This window comes from Orcinus orca, chromosome 17 (assembly GCF_937001465.1).
Source record: "Orcinus orca chromosome 17, mOrcOrc1.1, whole genome shotgun sequence".
In the NCBI taxonomy this organism is placed as follows: domain Eukaryota; kingdom Metazoa; phylum Chordata; class Mammalia; order Artiodactyla; family Delphinidae; genus Orcinus; species Orcinus orca.
Genome location: NC_064575.1, coordinates 40,964,080 through 40,980,640, shown reverse-complemented (window position 1 = coordinate 40,980,640; position 16,561 = coordinate 40,964,080).

Sequence of the window (16,561 nt, the reverse complement as noted above, 5' to 3'; positions counted from 1 at the left end):
TCTTTGTGTAAGAGTGATTAATCTAAACTTGGCCAGTCATTGTACTAGTGTCATATTAAATTGCAGGAGAATCTAGTTTTAGGCACAAAGATCATAAATATAAAATGTGTTTCCAGGCTTGGTTCTGTGTAGTCAGTAATCTATACTCACCCACTCATTAATAAAAATGAAAGTTAAGGACTCAGTCCTAACATATGTTTAGCATTGTATTTCGCTAACAATCTCAGTATTATTTTCTTTATTCTCCCCTGTCCATCATCTTCTGCAGAAAATAATGTCTCCACTTTCAATTCCCTGTCTATTTAAATCCAATTTGTAATTTATAAAGTTGTCCTCCTTAAGGGCTGCTGCTTCTGCCACAGTAATGTACTCTGGCCATTATTATACACTTCCATCTTTCATGGAGGTCTCCATCCATAGGTTTTGTTTTCATAGCATTTTTTGTTTTGGCGGTACGCGGGCCTCTCACTGTTGTGGCCCCTCCCAATGCGGAGCACAGGCTCCGGACGCGCAGGCTCAGCGGCCATGGCTCACGGGCCCAGCCGCTCCGCGGCATGTGGCATCTTCCCGGCCTGGGGCACGAACCCGTGTCCCCTGCATCGGCAGGGGCACTTTCAACCACTGCACCACCAGGGAAGTCCTATACTTACGATTTTATATTTGCTTATTTACTTTTGTCTCCCCCCTCAGCTCAAGAGAGACTATATTCATCTGTGTTAATCACTGCTGTGTTTCCTGAACATGCCTATAAATCATACTGAAGAATGGTGCCTGAACTTTGGTAAGGGATCAATCAATTTTCTTGGCTGGATGAAGAAATGTGTTCATAAATTAATGAACAGATCTTCGGGGCTTCTGACTTGAGGACTAATGGGAAGAGGATGGCAAACGGTTGGGACAGGGTACTGCAAGAAGTAGTATTTGGAGTACTCTGATAGCTATCCTAACAGATAAGATTGTGTTCATTTAAGTAGTTCTAATGAGAGAGCTGGGAACTAGGGACACACAGCATTAAGGTTTTTATAATGCATTCTGTAGAGTTCTTTTTAAGGCTGTACAAATATCATTGAAAATATATGCATACATATACACCTCTGTTACTTTACTTAGCGCTTTACGAGAGCCCCTCAAGGAAGGGGTAGTAGCAACTCTCAGTATCCTTCCTTTATGATGAGCTTAATTTATTCAAAGTTACATCATAATTTATTTGTAACTGTGAAACTAGACTTAGTTATTGAATAGACCCTCCCTAGAAACGTATGACATTAATAAAACCAACAAAACTTTGTTCAGTTTCCAATGATAGACACACTACAGACTCAATTATGGGCCATCCAGTTTAATGAAGGGAAGAAGTGATTGAACAAATATAGAGCAAACAGAATATGAAGTTTTATCCTCCATTAACATTAGTAATGGATAGTGTGGGCTCCAATGCCTTCAAGATAGCTTGAGACCATCATCTCTGTGTCATGGGCAGGGGGATGTTCAGCCAGGATGTCTTTCACTGTCACTGAGAAAAATTTCCATAAGATATAATGATACCTACTGAAACTGATATGGGGCATTCGGGTAATAAGGAATCCATTAGCATATTTTTCCGGAAGCCTTGACTACAAAATGAAGACAGTAGATTTGGACACTTTCAGCCATGAAGAAGTTGTTTGGATATTCATCTTTATGCCTAATGAAATAAGCTTATTTCATCTCTGCAGCTTCCCATATACCATTTTCCCACCTCTGTTTTATGTTTGGAAAGACTTTTAGAAATTGAAAGTCAAGTTAAAAAGTGAGTGACAACTTAAATGATATATGGAATATTTTGCTGACTTACAAGAGCATGCAGAATTAAATATGACCCAGTTCAAATGTTTATTTTCACGTGTATGTTGAGGTGGCGTTTTCAAGGTGCCAGAAAATGAGAATTCACCTTCCAGTGTGTGTTACCAGTTCTGTTCATTGCACAGAATCATCTTCATAAAACATAGTGTTTTCTATGTACCTGGTATATATCTCAATTAGTTTGAAGAATTTCTCAGATACCTCTTAATATGTAGTGCTCCAATTCCAATCTTGCCGTGTCCTGTACCAGTGACACAGCACACAGGAGTTTTATTTCTCTTTATTTCTCTGGGTTGTTCAGAACCCAATGAAAGAACAATGGAATGGGATCAAAGAGATCAGGGTTCTTGTCCCAGATTTACCATAAAATAATTGTGTCCTCTTGGGAAAATCATAGTCATTCTAGGTCCCTTTTCTTTACTTTGACAGAGCTGCACTAATGACCCCAAATAATATAGCACTCTTTCAGTAGTAGCTTAGATGTTATTGGTATTCTGAAACAAATGAAGACAATGACACATGGAGCTGTGCAACATCTCTGTAACTCTGTTGTCTTAGAGTTGCCTCCATTTTACAGATGATAAGATGACTGTGCATAGAAGTAGATGTTTGGAACCAGCGGTTCCAAAGTAAGTGGAGGTAAACCGCAAATTTCCTTCCTTCCTGAAGCTCACTTAGCCAAAACATAGGCTTCTGAATATTAAGCTGTAAAGCATATTATCAGTACATTTTAAAAGAAGCTATTCTTCTAGGATTTCCAATTAATAGCAGGAGGTTTTGAAATTCTTAAAAGATCATCTAATTTTGTGAGATTTACAGTTCTATTTTCCTGTCAAGCAAGTTGTATTAGTGCCAGAGAGTCATCTGAGCTTCTGGATGCTTCTCTGAACCTCTTGAAGTTTTCTTCTTGCTATCTGAAATTCATGCCAGATAAGCCTTTTTCTAGAGCGTATGTACAGACTTGCGTATTTTTATATAGGAAAGCGATGCAGTGAGTCAAGTCGGGGGTTAAGCCCTCATTCTCAGAGTGGTATTGAGCTCCTGGTGAAATATAATCATCATTTCCTCAGAATCGAAAAGCAGTTATCTCAGGTGTATAATCCCATTAACTATTTATACATTTACGTATGATACATGGATTTATTGTACCTACGAGGTGTGTTCTCTTTGGGAAGTACAAAGCTCTTAGAGACATAGGTTGTTCATTTTTTGCTTTCCCACAAATACTGTGACCCTTTGAGCAGTAAGGTCTATATTTTACTAACGTCTAGAACCAGCAGTTAACACGGTGTCTAAGATGTAGTCAATAAATATGAAATAGATAAATGAACACATTTTTATGTAAGGGCCAGGACATGGACAAATAGAAATTTTTCGTTTTCAGTCACAAAGCAACAACAGACATAAAAATGATACAGACAACAAGTGCTACGGTCATTCAAAGAAGGCATAGAATAGATAGAAGGATCTCCTCTATGGCACAGGGAACTATACTCAATATTTTGTAATAACATCTGTATGGGGCACCTGCTCCACACCAGGCCCTATGACAGGTGCTTACATACTTTCCCTCTCCCCCATCCTATGGGGAAAGTGCCTCTGCTATAGATTTAACATTTGCCTCCCCCAAAATTCCTATGTTGAAATCCTAACCCCCAAAGTGATGGTATCAGGAGGTGTGGCATTTGGGAGGTGATAAGGTCATGAGGGTAGAGCCCTCATGAACAAAATTAGTGCCCTCATAAAAGAGACCCCGCAGAGGTCCCTCGACCTTTCTGCCATGGGAGGTTACAGAGAAAACACGCCAACTGTGACCCAGGAAGAGGATACTCACCGGACTGTGAATCTGCTCACACCCTGATCTTAGACTTCCAACCTCCAGAACTATAAATAAATTTCTGTTGTTCATAAGCTACCCAGGCTCTGGTATTTTGTTATAGCAGCCCAAATGGATTACGATCACCTCTGTCCTTAGGTTTCAGACCCAGAAACTCAACTTTGTAGAGGTTACAAGGACCCTAAAGCCACTCAACCAGGCAGAGGCAGATTTGAAATTGAAGTCTCCAATTCCACATGTAAGTCTATCAGACCCTGTCTCCAGACATGATGTCATGAACAAGAGCTAATGCAACAAAGAGTTTACATGCAGCAAAACAATTAGCAAACAAAGTAAGAATATAGTAGACCGACTGTTTTGGTCACCCAATAGCCATTCACCACTCTTCCAGTTGAACAGAAGCCATGCCCCGTGGGCACATTCAGCCCTGCTGTTTTCACTTCCCAGATTTGAGGGGTAGGAAATTATTATCCCTCCTGGCCATCAGCACCCTGACCTCTACCACCCACCGGGCCAGCTTCAAGAACAGCTGGATCCACCTGTTCAAATGAAACAGGTCTGCTCTCTGTGGTGTTGGCTTCTGGTTCAAGCAGCTCTCCCCACATGATAGCAAAGCTGGCTCCCAGCAGTTGCAAGCATGAATCCTACCAGCCTAGCAGTCGCAAAAGATACTTTTTAAGTATTTGTTCCCCAAAGCTCCAGTTAAAACTCCTAGGCTGATTCCAATTTGACCTGCTCTGGACAAACATTTTCTTTACAACCAAGAAGGCTGCCAGACAAAATACAGGATGCCCGCCTCGTTAAAGCTGAACTTCAGATAAACAGTAATTTTTTTAGTAGAAGTATGTTGCATGCAATGTTGAAGACACCCTAAAAAGTCGTGGTTTTCATTTGCGGTTCAGCTTTAACTGGGCGCCCCGTGTGGGCTTTGCCGGCTGTGGTGGGCGCCGCGCTGGGTCGGCGGGGACGGTGGGGCACTGTGGCCCGAGCCGGGTTGCACACCCAGCCCACAGCGTGCAGGGAGAGAGGGGCAGCCTCGTCTCCGCTGCAGGAGCTGAGACGGGGAGAAGGGGAGCGCCCCAAAAGGAAACCAGCTGCCCCTCCCAGGAGAGAGGAGATGGCTGTTCAGCAGCCAGAAACAGCAGAAGAGCCCGAGCACAGAAGCGGCGGCCTCTGAAGACGCGGTGCACATATTTCTGGTGGGCGAGGGGCACGCGGGCCGGTCCGTGGGAAAGAGGGGAGCCCGCGCCGGCCCCTCCGCCTCCCGAGCCTGTGCGTTTCCCTAAAAGAGAAGCAGCTGTGCAAACTGACCGTTCACAGTTGTGATAAATCGCCTTAGGAAAGCACTTCGATTAAAGTCACATCTAAATAGAACGCAATAAGTCACCCCTGAACAAATCAATTGCGAGAGGGGCAGCTCTGGGTGCGCACCCACCCCGCTGCTGTTTTGCTTTCCCCGCAGGACGAGGGCCGCTCACTGGGTCGCGGGGACAGCGCGCTGTCTCAGCTGGGGAAGAGGCGCTTGCTCAGGACACATGCAAAACCCAAGGTGTGAAAGGAGGCCTTTATTCCATTCCTTTGGGGGATTTCTTGATGACGTAAAGCCCAACTTGGTTTCAGATCTGCCTGTCGTTTCCATGACAGAACCTTCCTGGGGGGGTCCACCAGCAGCGGGGTTGCCAGGCGCCACAGGGCTGTGCTCTCCTTCCCAAGCCAGTTCATCTCCATCTGTAGCATTTTCAGAGAAACTCTCGGATAGGTTTTCTCCAACAGGTTCTTTTTCCTTCACTTTATAAAGTCATTCTCCTGCACAAAATGAACGGCCTGAAGACATCACTGAGCCTCTTTTTCTCCCAGGGTCAGGGCCAGCACGGCCCCCAGACCACAGGGGCGCAGGACCTCACAATGGGCTTCAGGCCTTCCCTCCCCTCCCGCCCCTCCCACCCCGCCCTACCCCTCCCCTCTTCCCCTGCAGAAATCACATCCCTTTCTCCAGACTCCCCACTTCAGCTTGACTTCCAGCAGATCTTTACCCTGCCAGTTAGTAATTCAGGACTAATTAGGTGATTGCTTTCATTTATGGTAGCAGTTGGGGCGGGGGGGTGGGTGGGATGAAATGGCTTTGCCCCTATTCTTGTTTGAAAAATAAATCACACCCACTGTCACTTGAGATCTTATTTTTGCCCCCAATCAAGCAAATTAGCAGCGTGGTTCATTTCCCCAGCATTCACTCCTGAACAGATGGCAGTGCCCTGGAACATGGCTTAGAGCTGTGTGGTCAGTGCAATTGTTTGGGGCTGTTTGTGCCGACAATGAGAGGAGACGCCTGTCTCCGGAAAGAAAAGTGGCCCTTGTCTTGCTCAGGCCAACGAGCTGCCCGGAGCGCTGCCCGCCTGGCTGCTGAGGAAGATGTACACCGCCATCTAGTGGATATGGGGGCTCACTGCAGTGTGCTCGTTCTCCCGCCTTTCCTTCTGGCCGGTAAGAACAAGCAATACTGCTTCTCGTAAGTTCCTAAAAATAGGGGAGGTCTTATATCACCAGGAGTGAAATGTTTGCCTCAATGTCTGTAATGAAAGTGCAACCCCATGCTTGCACAACGTCTGTCTTGTCAGTAGCCCTCTTTCATCCCGATGTTTAGGTCCAAGACAGGATTGTCATTGTCTGAGCAATGGGTATCTCTGTGAAGCTGGGTAGTTCTCCCCTGTCCCGAGTAGTGTGGGAGGAGACAGTCAGCACCTTCAGAGGCGCCTTCATCTCTGCAGCCTCGCCATCACTCCTCATCTCGCCCACAGCAAGCCCTATTCCAAAGTGCACAGGGTAGAGGCGTTCGAAAGTTGACTTGTTCAACCAGGGGCATTGCCACTTCCCAGAGGGAGCCACAAACACACCCACATCCTAAGACTCTTTTCAGTCTTGGTGTTGAGGGCGTTCCCACTCTGTCCCCTGCCTACACACAAGTCAGCGTCTTTTTCCTTTCCACTCATTCTACCTACATGAAGAGCACGTTGATCTCCCCAGTTTTAACACAGGAACCATGATTTTCTTGGGTTTTGTGTACTGGGGGTGGGGGGAGATTGAGAGAGAGAGCAAATACATCCCAATATGGAAGGGCTTGGGGCCGTGGTTCTCAACCAGGGGCAATTTTGCACCCAGGAGACATTTGAAAGTGTCTTGGGACACTTTGGATGGTCACAGTTACGCGAGGCTAAATGTCCTTCCATCACAGGACAGGCCCACAGCAAAGAAGCATCCAACCCCACCCAGCAGTCGTGCTGAGGCTGAGAAAGCCTGGTTTAGGCTCTCAGATATCGCCCTCCAGCAAGCCGGTGAGAACACTGATTGTCCTCAAATGGGCCACACTGCAGAGGCTGTGGATAGATAATGCATCCTCTCCCAAGTCAGTACTGACCACCGTTTTTCTTCTTTTAGACTCTTCCATTTTAAACATAATTTAGCTGTCTCTTTTTTGTCCCTCTGCTCTGCTGGGAAGAGAAAGGATTGGAAAGGGGGAGGGGAAGGTGACAGAAAAGGAGGATTAGAGACTGACCTGTTTCTCCTGCAGAAGCTGGGCACATTCCTCTCTCACAAGCTTTGTGACCCAGCAGGGTACAATTAAAAGCACAACAATTTGCTTGTTATTCAAGTCAGGCATTAGTCCGGGTAATGGCATCCTTGGTAGAGAGATGGATTTCCTTGTTTGGAGCTAAGCACAGGACTAGCTGAATTCTCCATGGAGAAATCTTGATTTGTTCAGGTCTTTCATGTTTTCTACAGAGAAGGGATTATGTCTTCCTAAAGAGGGGCCTTGCTTAAAAAGCTACAAAAGTATAAGAAAAGGATTTAGTGCAGAGGGGCCTGTGGTTACGTAGCTGAGGGGTACAGGGAATTTCAGAGCCAAGGATTTTTTATAGCCATAAAGTTAAAAAAATAATTGGTTTAGGGACTCCCCTGGTGGTGCAGTGGTTAAGAATCCACCTGCCAGTGCAGGGGACATGGGTTCGAGCCCTGGTCCGGGAAGATCCCACATGCCACGGAGCAACTAAGCCCGTGTGCCACAACTACTGAAGCCCACGCGCCTAAAGCCCGTGCTGTGCAACAAGAGAAGCCACCCAACGAGAAGCCCGCGAACCGCAACGAAGCGTAGCCCCTGCTCACCGCAACTAGAGAAAGCCCGCGCGCAGCAACAAAGACCTAAGGCAGGCAAAACTAAAAATAAATAAATTTTTTAAAATTTATTTTAAAAATTAGTTTAGCACTACTGCATCCGTGCTGGCGAGTACGCTGTAAAGGCAATTAAGCATGAGCTAATATTCATTTTACTTTGGCTAATTACTGCATGGATCCAGGAGCGGGAGGGGAAAGAAAACATGCCCCCTCCCTGGCAATCAGGGAGGATGTTGGTTTTGGTTTCTTTGCCTTATAGGCACGCTTATTAGTTGGGGTGCCCAGAATCCAGCCATCACAAGGGCCTTATTAGTTAAAACACAGGAAAATTGTTCTCTCAAGGCAGAACAGTGAATGCTCTGCTGTCCCAGTGACCAAGCAGAAGCCACTATTAGTTTTAACTCCATCAATTATTGTTAGCCAGAGAGGACATGACATACACAGTCCTGACTTCACCCATGTGCCTGCTGAGCCTGGGTCAGGGGCTCTCAACCCAGAGCAACTCTGCCCCCCTCCCCCCAGCTCCCCGCCCCCCGGACAATTGACAAGTTCAGGAGCCATCTCTGCTGTCACAGCTGGGGAAGGACTGCTGGCGTCCGCTGGGCAGAGGCCAGGGATACTGTAGGAGTATCCCACAATGCCCAGGACAGCCCACAGCAAAGAATTATCGGACACAAAATGTCACCAGTGGCAAAAGTAAGAGGTTCTGGTGTAGACAGAAGCAATTTCCTCTCCTTGAGTAGGTGAAGGTCTTCAGAATCTTTGCTTCCTCAAATACATAATGGACAAGTCATCAGATGACCATATTTCATGCTAACTAACACGCTTTTCTTCCCCCTTTTCTACACTGGGTATTCATTCTCCCACTTCAGGAAATCGAGTGACGCTAAGAAAAACTTGCCCTAGAAGAATGGTCCGCGGGGGCGAACCGAGACCCAAGTCGGTGCCCGCCCTCTCCTTCCCCGATTCACACACACGCACCCAAGAGAGAAAACAGCGAGCTTCTCTGCAATCCCCCGGTTCGGAGTTTTGAGAAGTTTTATTCCCTTCTCTGAGATTACCCATTCTTCCCTGCATGAAGCATGTTCAGCGAAGTCATTTGTCCTGCAGCTTTACAGGAGTTAAGAGCCCGAAGCAGTGAGATATCCATTTCCTCCCTGGAGAATGAGGACTCCCCCTGAGGGAGGTTAATGCTCAGGACAGGAGCATCCCTGGAGCTGGTGACAGCCAAGGGGCTGTGACTCAGGACTGTCCCAGGCAGGCCATCAACTCTCTGGGAGAGCCTCAAGGATGCACTTAGCCTCCGTTTACAGGAGGTGAGGAGGGCAGAGTGCTGCAGACGGGGAGCGGGGCGGCCACTCCCAGACTAAACCCTAGCCGGCACCCTGCAAGAGACAGAAAACCTCTCCCCTCAGGTCCCACCAGCCCTGCTCTCCCCTTCTGTGCACCCCTTTCAAATGCGTTTTTCTGCTTTGCCCCCTCCCATTCAATCCGTTCTAGGTACAGTGGTCACGGTGATCCTGGTACGTCCTAAGTCAGATCGTGTTGCTAGGAGCTCAAAACCCTTCAGAGGCTCCCATCTAGATTCGAATAAAAGCAGTCTTCTCCCTCTCTCCCCCTCCCCATCCCCCCACTCTGTCTCTGTCTCTGTCTGTCTGTCTGTCTGTCTCTCTCTCACACACACACACATGCACGCGCGCGCACACACACACACACACACACACACACACCGTCCCTCCCCTTCCCTCAAGCCCTTCCAGACACACTGGCACGCTGTCCCTGGCTGTTCCTGGCAGCTCCCTCCCCATAGCCTCCTGCACTTACTATTCTCTCTGCCTAGAATGTTCTTTCTCTCCGTATCTACAGGGGCTGCTCTCTCCGGTCTGTCCACATGTCCCCTTCTAATTAGGGTAGCCCTCTTTCCCTTTGATGCTTTATTGTTCCCGTAACCTGCATCATCTGGTAACATGCTAAAAACTTCCATGCTTTCATTTGCGGTCCTTCCCTACCCCACCACTCACTCCCAGATTGCAAGGCTCTCTGTATAATGTTTTCACAGCTGTCTATCTCGAGGACCAAGTACAGTGACTGGCTCCAGCAAGCACTCAGATATTCGTTAAAGAAATTAGGAAATGGACCAGGCTACTTAGCTTCAGAAGCTCTTTCATGGAAGTTCCCATCCCCTCCGTACCAGTTCTCAGCTAGTTGACTGAAGACTAGCACCCTGACAATGAGGCAGCTCTAAACTGTGAACGACAAAAATATTTACTGTGTCTCCGAGGGCCACTTGTGTTTGGTGTTTTATTTTTTTAATAGTTTTTTAAATTAATTTTTAAATTTATTTATTCATTTATTTTTGGCTGCGTTGGGTCTTCGTTGCTGTGCGCGGGTTTTCTCTAGTTGCAGCGAGCGGGGGCTACTCCTCGTTGCGGTGTGTGGGCTTCTCACTGTGGTGGCTTCTCTTGTTGCAGAGCACGGGCTCTAGGTGCATGCACTTCAGTAGTTGTGGCACACGGGCTTCAGTAGCTGTGGCTCGCAGGCTCTAGAGTGCAGGCTCAGTAGTTGTGGTGCACGGGCTTAGTTGTTCCGCGGCATGTGGGATCTTCCCGGACCAGGGCTCGAACCCGTGTCTCCTGCATTGGCAGGCGGATTCTTAACCACTGCGCCACCAGGGAAGTCCATGTTTGGTTTTTAATTGTAGTGAAATGCACATAAAATTGTATCATCGTATCACTTATGAGTGTAGAGTTTAGAAACGTTCAGGAGATTCACGTTGTGCGGCAGCCAATGTCCAGAACTCTTTTCTTCTGGAAAAACTGGAACTCTCTGCCCTCCAGCAACCGCTACCCCCAGCCCCTGGCACCCACCATTCGACTTTCTGTCTGTATGAACTTGACCACTCTAGGTGCCTCATACAAGTGGAATCGAGAGCATTTGTCTTTCTGTGACTGGTAGGTTAGCATCATGTCCTCAAGATTCATCCATGTTGGAGCCTGTGTCAGAACTTCCTCTTTAAGGCTGAATAATATTCTGCTGTGTATACACCCCGTTTTGCTTATCTATTCATCTGTCAGTGGGCAGTTGGGTTGCTTCCACAGTTTAGTTATTGTGAACAATGCTGCTATGAACATAGGTATACAAAGTATCTTGGAAAACCTGCTTTCAGTTATGTTGGGTATATACCCAGAAGTGGAACTGGACCATATGGTAATCCTACTTTTAATTTTGAGGAACCACCATGATATTTTGCACAATGGCTGTACCATTTTACATCCTCACCAGTAGTGCACAGGGTTCCAATTTCCTACATCCTCATCAACCCTTGTTATTTTTTGTTTCATAGTAGCCACCCTAATGTGTGTAAGGTGGTGTCTCACTGTAGTCTTGACTTGCATTTTCCTAATGATCAGTGATGCTGAGCATCTTTTGATGTGTTTATGGGCCATTTATGTATCTTCTTAGCAGAAATGTCTAATCAAGTCCTTTGCCCATTTTTTAGCCAGGTTGTTTGCTTTGTGGTTGAGTTTTAGGAGTTCTCTGTACACTCTAGATATTAATCCCTTATCAGATATATGATTTCCAAACATCTCCTCTCATTCTGTGATTGCCCTTTTCCTCTGTTGATAGGGTCTTGATGCACAGAGTTTTAAAAATTTTCGTGAAGTCAATTTCTCTATTTTCCTTTTGTTACCTGTGCCTTCGGTGTCATATTCAAGAAATCATTGCCAAAATCTAATGCCATTAAACTTTGGGGCACTTGTGCTTTTTAAAAGGACCTTTTAATGACAAGTTCCCCAGTTTGGGGAGTTCAGAGCCCTGAAACCTAACTATAAGTGTTCCCAATGCAGAAAGTACATAAGAACCAGAGTGCTTAATCAACATTTCTGTTGGCAAGCGAGGTCCCAAGGAGCGTGTGGAAGCACAGCAAAAGTAACATGGAGGACTTTTAGGAATGTTCTCTGCCACCTTAGTTTCCTCCCTCTTTCTCCATATATCCCTCCCATTTTTCCTTCCTTCCTTTCAGATAACATGTCTGGGGCAGGATATGGTGAAGAAAATGCTTTTACCTCACTCCCCTATAACAACACTGACCACCCCATGAGCCTTGGAGAAGCAATTTGCCTAATTTGGAGAGAAAAACTCCATTCAAGCCCTGCTGGGATGCAAGTTGAAATCTGCGTGACCACAAAACCCACGTTCATGGACCCACTTGCCTCTATTGCTTTTTTAAGCTATAGGAATGCTGGATGAGGAATGTTGTCTGTTATTAACTAGAAAAACATGATCCCCCTTTGAGCCTTCATGTCATTACCTATAAGATGAAAATGGACAAGCACAGCACATTTCCAGTGTTACTTTTGAAGTTTTCAGTGTTATCTTACATGAAAATAACATGAAGAAACAGAAGCAAACCTGCCTGATTCCCCCTTATGCCTTGACTACTTGGCCTGCAGAGAGGCCTCCAAGACCCTCCTTGGACGATCCAGGGTTCAGCCCAGCACTGAGCTAGACGACCACGGGCTCCCCTTCCAGCCCAGTGAGTCTTTGCATGACTGTTTTGGGTTTTTTTTTCTAGACTCCCATTTCTTAAAAGTTTGAGAACCAGTCACAGATCTCCATTTCACCGAAGGGCTGGCATGTCACGAGGTCACCAATATTTGTTTTATGTACTGCTAAGAGATTAAGGGGCAGTATAATTTCAGAGAAAAGTTAGGTTCCCTGGAAGTCAGGAACCCCAGCGTCCTGCCCTTAAACACTCAAATGACCTTGAGCAATGAAAGGTCTCCAGACCTTCATTTCTCATCTTCAAATGAAAAGACAAATTGGACTACATCACTGTTTCCTAAAGTGTGGTGTGTACACTGCTGTGGAAAGTAAGCAATAGGTAGAAAAAAGTTAGGTGCTTTTATCTTATGTATATATCTATAAATACTTAAATAGCCTCTCAGCTCTACAGTATCTTAGCTATTATTGCTACAGCAAGGCTGAAGTCGGTGACACACACACAAGCAAGACCCAATGCTAGTACATGCGGTGAAGTATCGCACCTTCAGGAATTGTCCTTCCCACCCAAACTGTCCAGAAAGATTGACACCGATGAAATGGATCGCCATTGTGGATCCTCATATACCAAATTCCCATGAACTTTGCTGAGAAGACCTCAGCAGGGCATCAAAGCATCCCTTTGATGCAATGTGAATAAGGTTTAAAAGAGTTATTAATGGGGGAGGCAAATGTTAAATCTATAGCAGAGGTACTTTCCCCATAGGATGGGGAAGAGGGAAAGTATGAAAGCACCTGTCATAGGGCCTGGTGTGGAGCAGGTGCCCCATACAGATGTTATTACAAAATATTGAGTATAGTTCCCTGTGCCATAGAGGAGATCCTTCTATCTATTCTATGCCTTCTTTGAATGACCATAGCACTTGTTGTCTGTATCATTATTATGTCTGTTGTTGCTTTGTGACTGAAAATGAAAAATTTCTATTTGTCCATGTCCTGGCCCTTACATAAAAATGTGTTCATTTATCTATTTCATATTTATTGACTACATCTTAGACACCGTGTTAACTGCTGGTTCTAGATGTTAGTAAAATATAGACCTTCCTGCTTAAAGGGTCACAGTATTTGTGGGAAAGCAAAAAAATGAACAACCTATGTCTCTAAGAGCTTTGTACTTCCCAAAGAGAACACACCTCGTAGGTACAATGAATCCATGTATCATATGTAAATGTATAAATAGTTAATGGGATTATACACCTGAGATAACTGCTTTTCGATTCTGAGGAAATGATGATTATATTTCACCAGGAGCTCAATACCACTCTGAGAATGAGGGCTTAACCCCCGACTTGACTCACTGCATCGCTTTCCTATATAAAAATACACAAGTCTGTACATACACTCTAGAAAAAGGCTTATCTGGCATGAATTTCAGATAGCAAGAAGAAAACTTCAAGAGGTTCAGAGAAGCATCCAGAAGCTCAGATGATTGTCTGGCACTAATACAACGTGCCTGACAGGAAAATAGAACTGTAAATCTCACAAAATTAGATGATCTTTTAAGAATTTCAATACCTCCTGCTATTAATTGGAAATCCTAGAAGAATAGCTTCTTTTAAAATGTACTGATAATATGCTTTACAGCTTAATATTCAGAAGCCTATGTTTTGGCTAAGTGAGCTTCAGGAAGGAAGGAAATTTGCAGTTTACCTCCACTTACTTTGGAACCGCTGGTTCCAAACATCTACTTCTATGCACAGTCACCTTATCATCTGTAAAATGGAGGCAACTCTAAGACAACAGAGTTACAGAGATGTTGCACAGCTCCATGTGTCATTGTCTTCATTTGTTTCAGAATACCAATAACATCTAAGCTACTACTGAAAGAGTGCTATATTATTTGGGGTCATCTAGTGCAGCTCTGTCAAAGTAAAGAAAAGGGACCTAGAATGACTATAATTTTCCTAAGAGGACACAATTATTTTATGGTAAATCTGGGACAAGAACCCTGATCTCTTTGATTCCATTCCATTGTTCTTTCATTGGGTTCTGAACAACCCAGAGAAATAAAGAGAAATAAAACTCCTGTGTGCTGTGTCACTGGTACAGGACATGGCAAGATTGGAATTGGAGCACTACATATTAAGAGGTATCTGAGAAATTCTTCAAACTAATTGAGATATATACCAGGTACATAGAAAACAGTATGTTTTATGAAGATGATTCTGTGCAATGAACAGAACTGGTAACACACACTGGAAGGTGAACTCTCATTTTCTGGCACCTTGAAAACGCCACCTCAACATACACGTGAAAATAAACATTTGAACTGGGTCATATTTAATTCTGCATGCTCTTGTAAGTCAGCAAAATATTCCATATATCATTTAAGTTGTCACTCACTTTTTAACTTGACTTTTTTATTTATTTATTTATTTATTTATTTATTTAACATCTTTATTGGGGTATAATTGCTCTACAATGGTGTGTTAGTTTCTGCCCCATAACAAAGCGAATCAGTCATACATAAACATATGTTCCCATATGTCCTCCCTCTTGCGTCTCCCTCCCTCCCACCCTCCCCATTTAACTTGACTTTCAATTTCTAAAAGTCTTTCTAAACATAAAACAGAGGTGGGAAAATGGTATATGGGAAGCTGCAGAGATGAAATAAGCTTATTTCATTAGGCATAAAGATGAATATCCAAACAACTTCTTCATGGCTGAAAGTGTCCAAATCTACTGTCTTCATTTTGTAGTCAAGACTTCCGGAAAAATATGCTAATGGATTCCTTATTACCCAAATGCCCCATATCAGTTTCAGTAGGTATCATTATATATTATGGAAATTTTTCTCAGTGACAGTGAAAGACATCCTGGCTGAACATCCCCCTGCCCATGACACAGAGATGATGGTCTCAAGCTATCTTGAAGGCATTGGAGCCCACACTATCCGTTACTAATATTAATGGAGGATAAAACTTCATATTCTGTTTGCTCTATATTTGTTCAATCACTTCTTCCCTTCATTAAACTGGATGGCCCATAATTGAGTCTGTAGTGTGTCTATCATTGGAAACTGAACAAAGTTTTGTTGGTTTTATTAATGTCATACGTTTCTAGGGAGGGTCTATTCAATAACTAAGTCTAGTTTCACAGTTACAAATAAATTATGATGTAACTTTGAATAAATTAAGCTCATCATAAAGGAAGGATACTGAGAGTTGCTACTACCCCTTCCTTGAGGGGCTCTCGTAAAGCGCTGAGTAAAGTAACAGAGGTGTATTTGTATGCATATATTTTCAATGATATTTGTACAGACTTAAAAAGAACTCTACAGAATGCATTATAAAAACCTTAATGCTGTGTGTCCCTAGTTCCCAGCTCTCTCATTAGAACTACTTAAGTGAACACAATCTTATCTGTTAGGATAACTATCAGAGTACTCCAAATATTACTTCTTGCAGTACCCTGTCCCAACCATTTGCCATCCTCTTCCCATTAGTCCTCAAGTCAGAAGCCCCGAAGATCTGTTCATTAATTTATGAACACATTTCTTCATCCAGCCAAGAAAATTGATTGATCTCTTACCAAATTTCTGGCACCATTCTTCAGTATGATGTATAGGCATGTTCAGGAAACACAGCAGTGATTAACACAGATGAATATAGTCTCTCTTGAGCTGAGGGGGGAGACAAAAGTAAATAAGCAAATATAAAATCATAAGTATAGGGCTTCCCTCGTGGCACAGTGGTTGAAAGTCCCCCTGCCGATGCAGGGGACACAGGTTCGTGCCCCGGTCCAGGTATATCCCACATGCCGCGGAGCGGCTAGCCCCATAAGCCATGGCCGCTGAGCCTGTGCGTCCGGAGCCTGTGCTCCACAATTGGAGAGCCACAACAGTGAGAGGCCTGCGTACCGAAAAAAAAAAAAATCATAGTTATAAATATGTAAATAAAAATTAAATGGATAGTATAGTATATCAGGTAAGTGTTGGAGAAAAACAGCAAGCGGGGAAGGGAGATGGAGAATGTTAGCTGGTAGGAGGAGGCTGTGATCTGAAACTAAGTGATCGATGAGGGCTTTCTGGGGAAGATAAAATATAAGAGGGAACTTAAGGTTGTGAGAGGGAGCAAGGTGCATATCTGGGAAGTGAATAGTACAAGCAGAGGGAACAGTCAGATGGAAAGGCAATGAGGCAAGAGTGGGCTT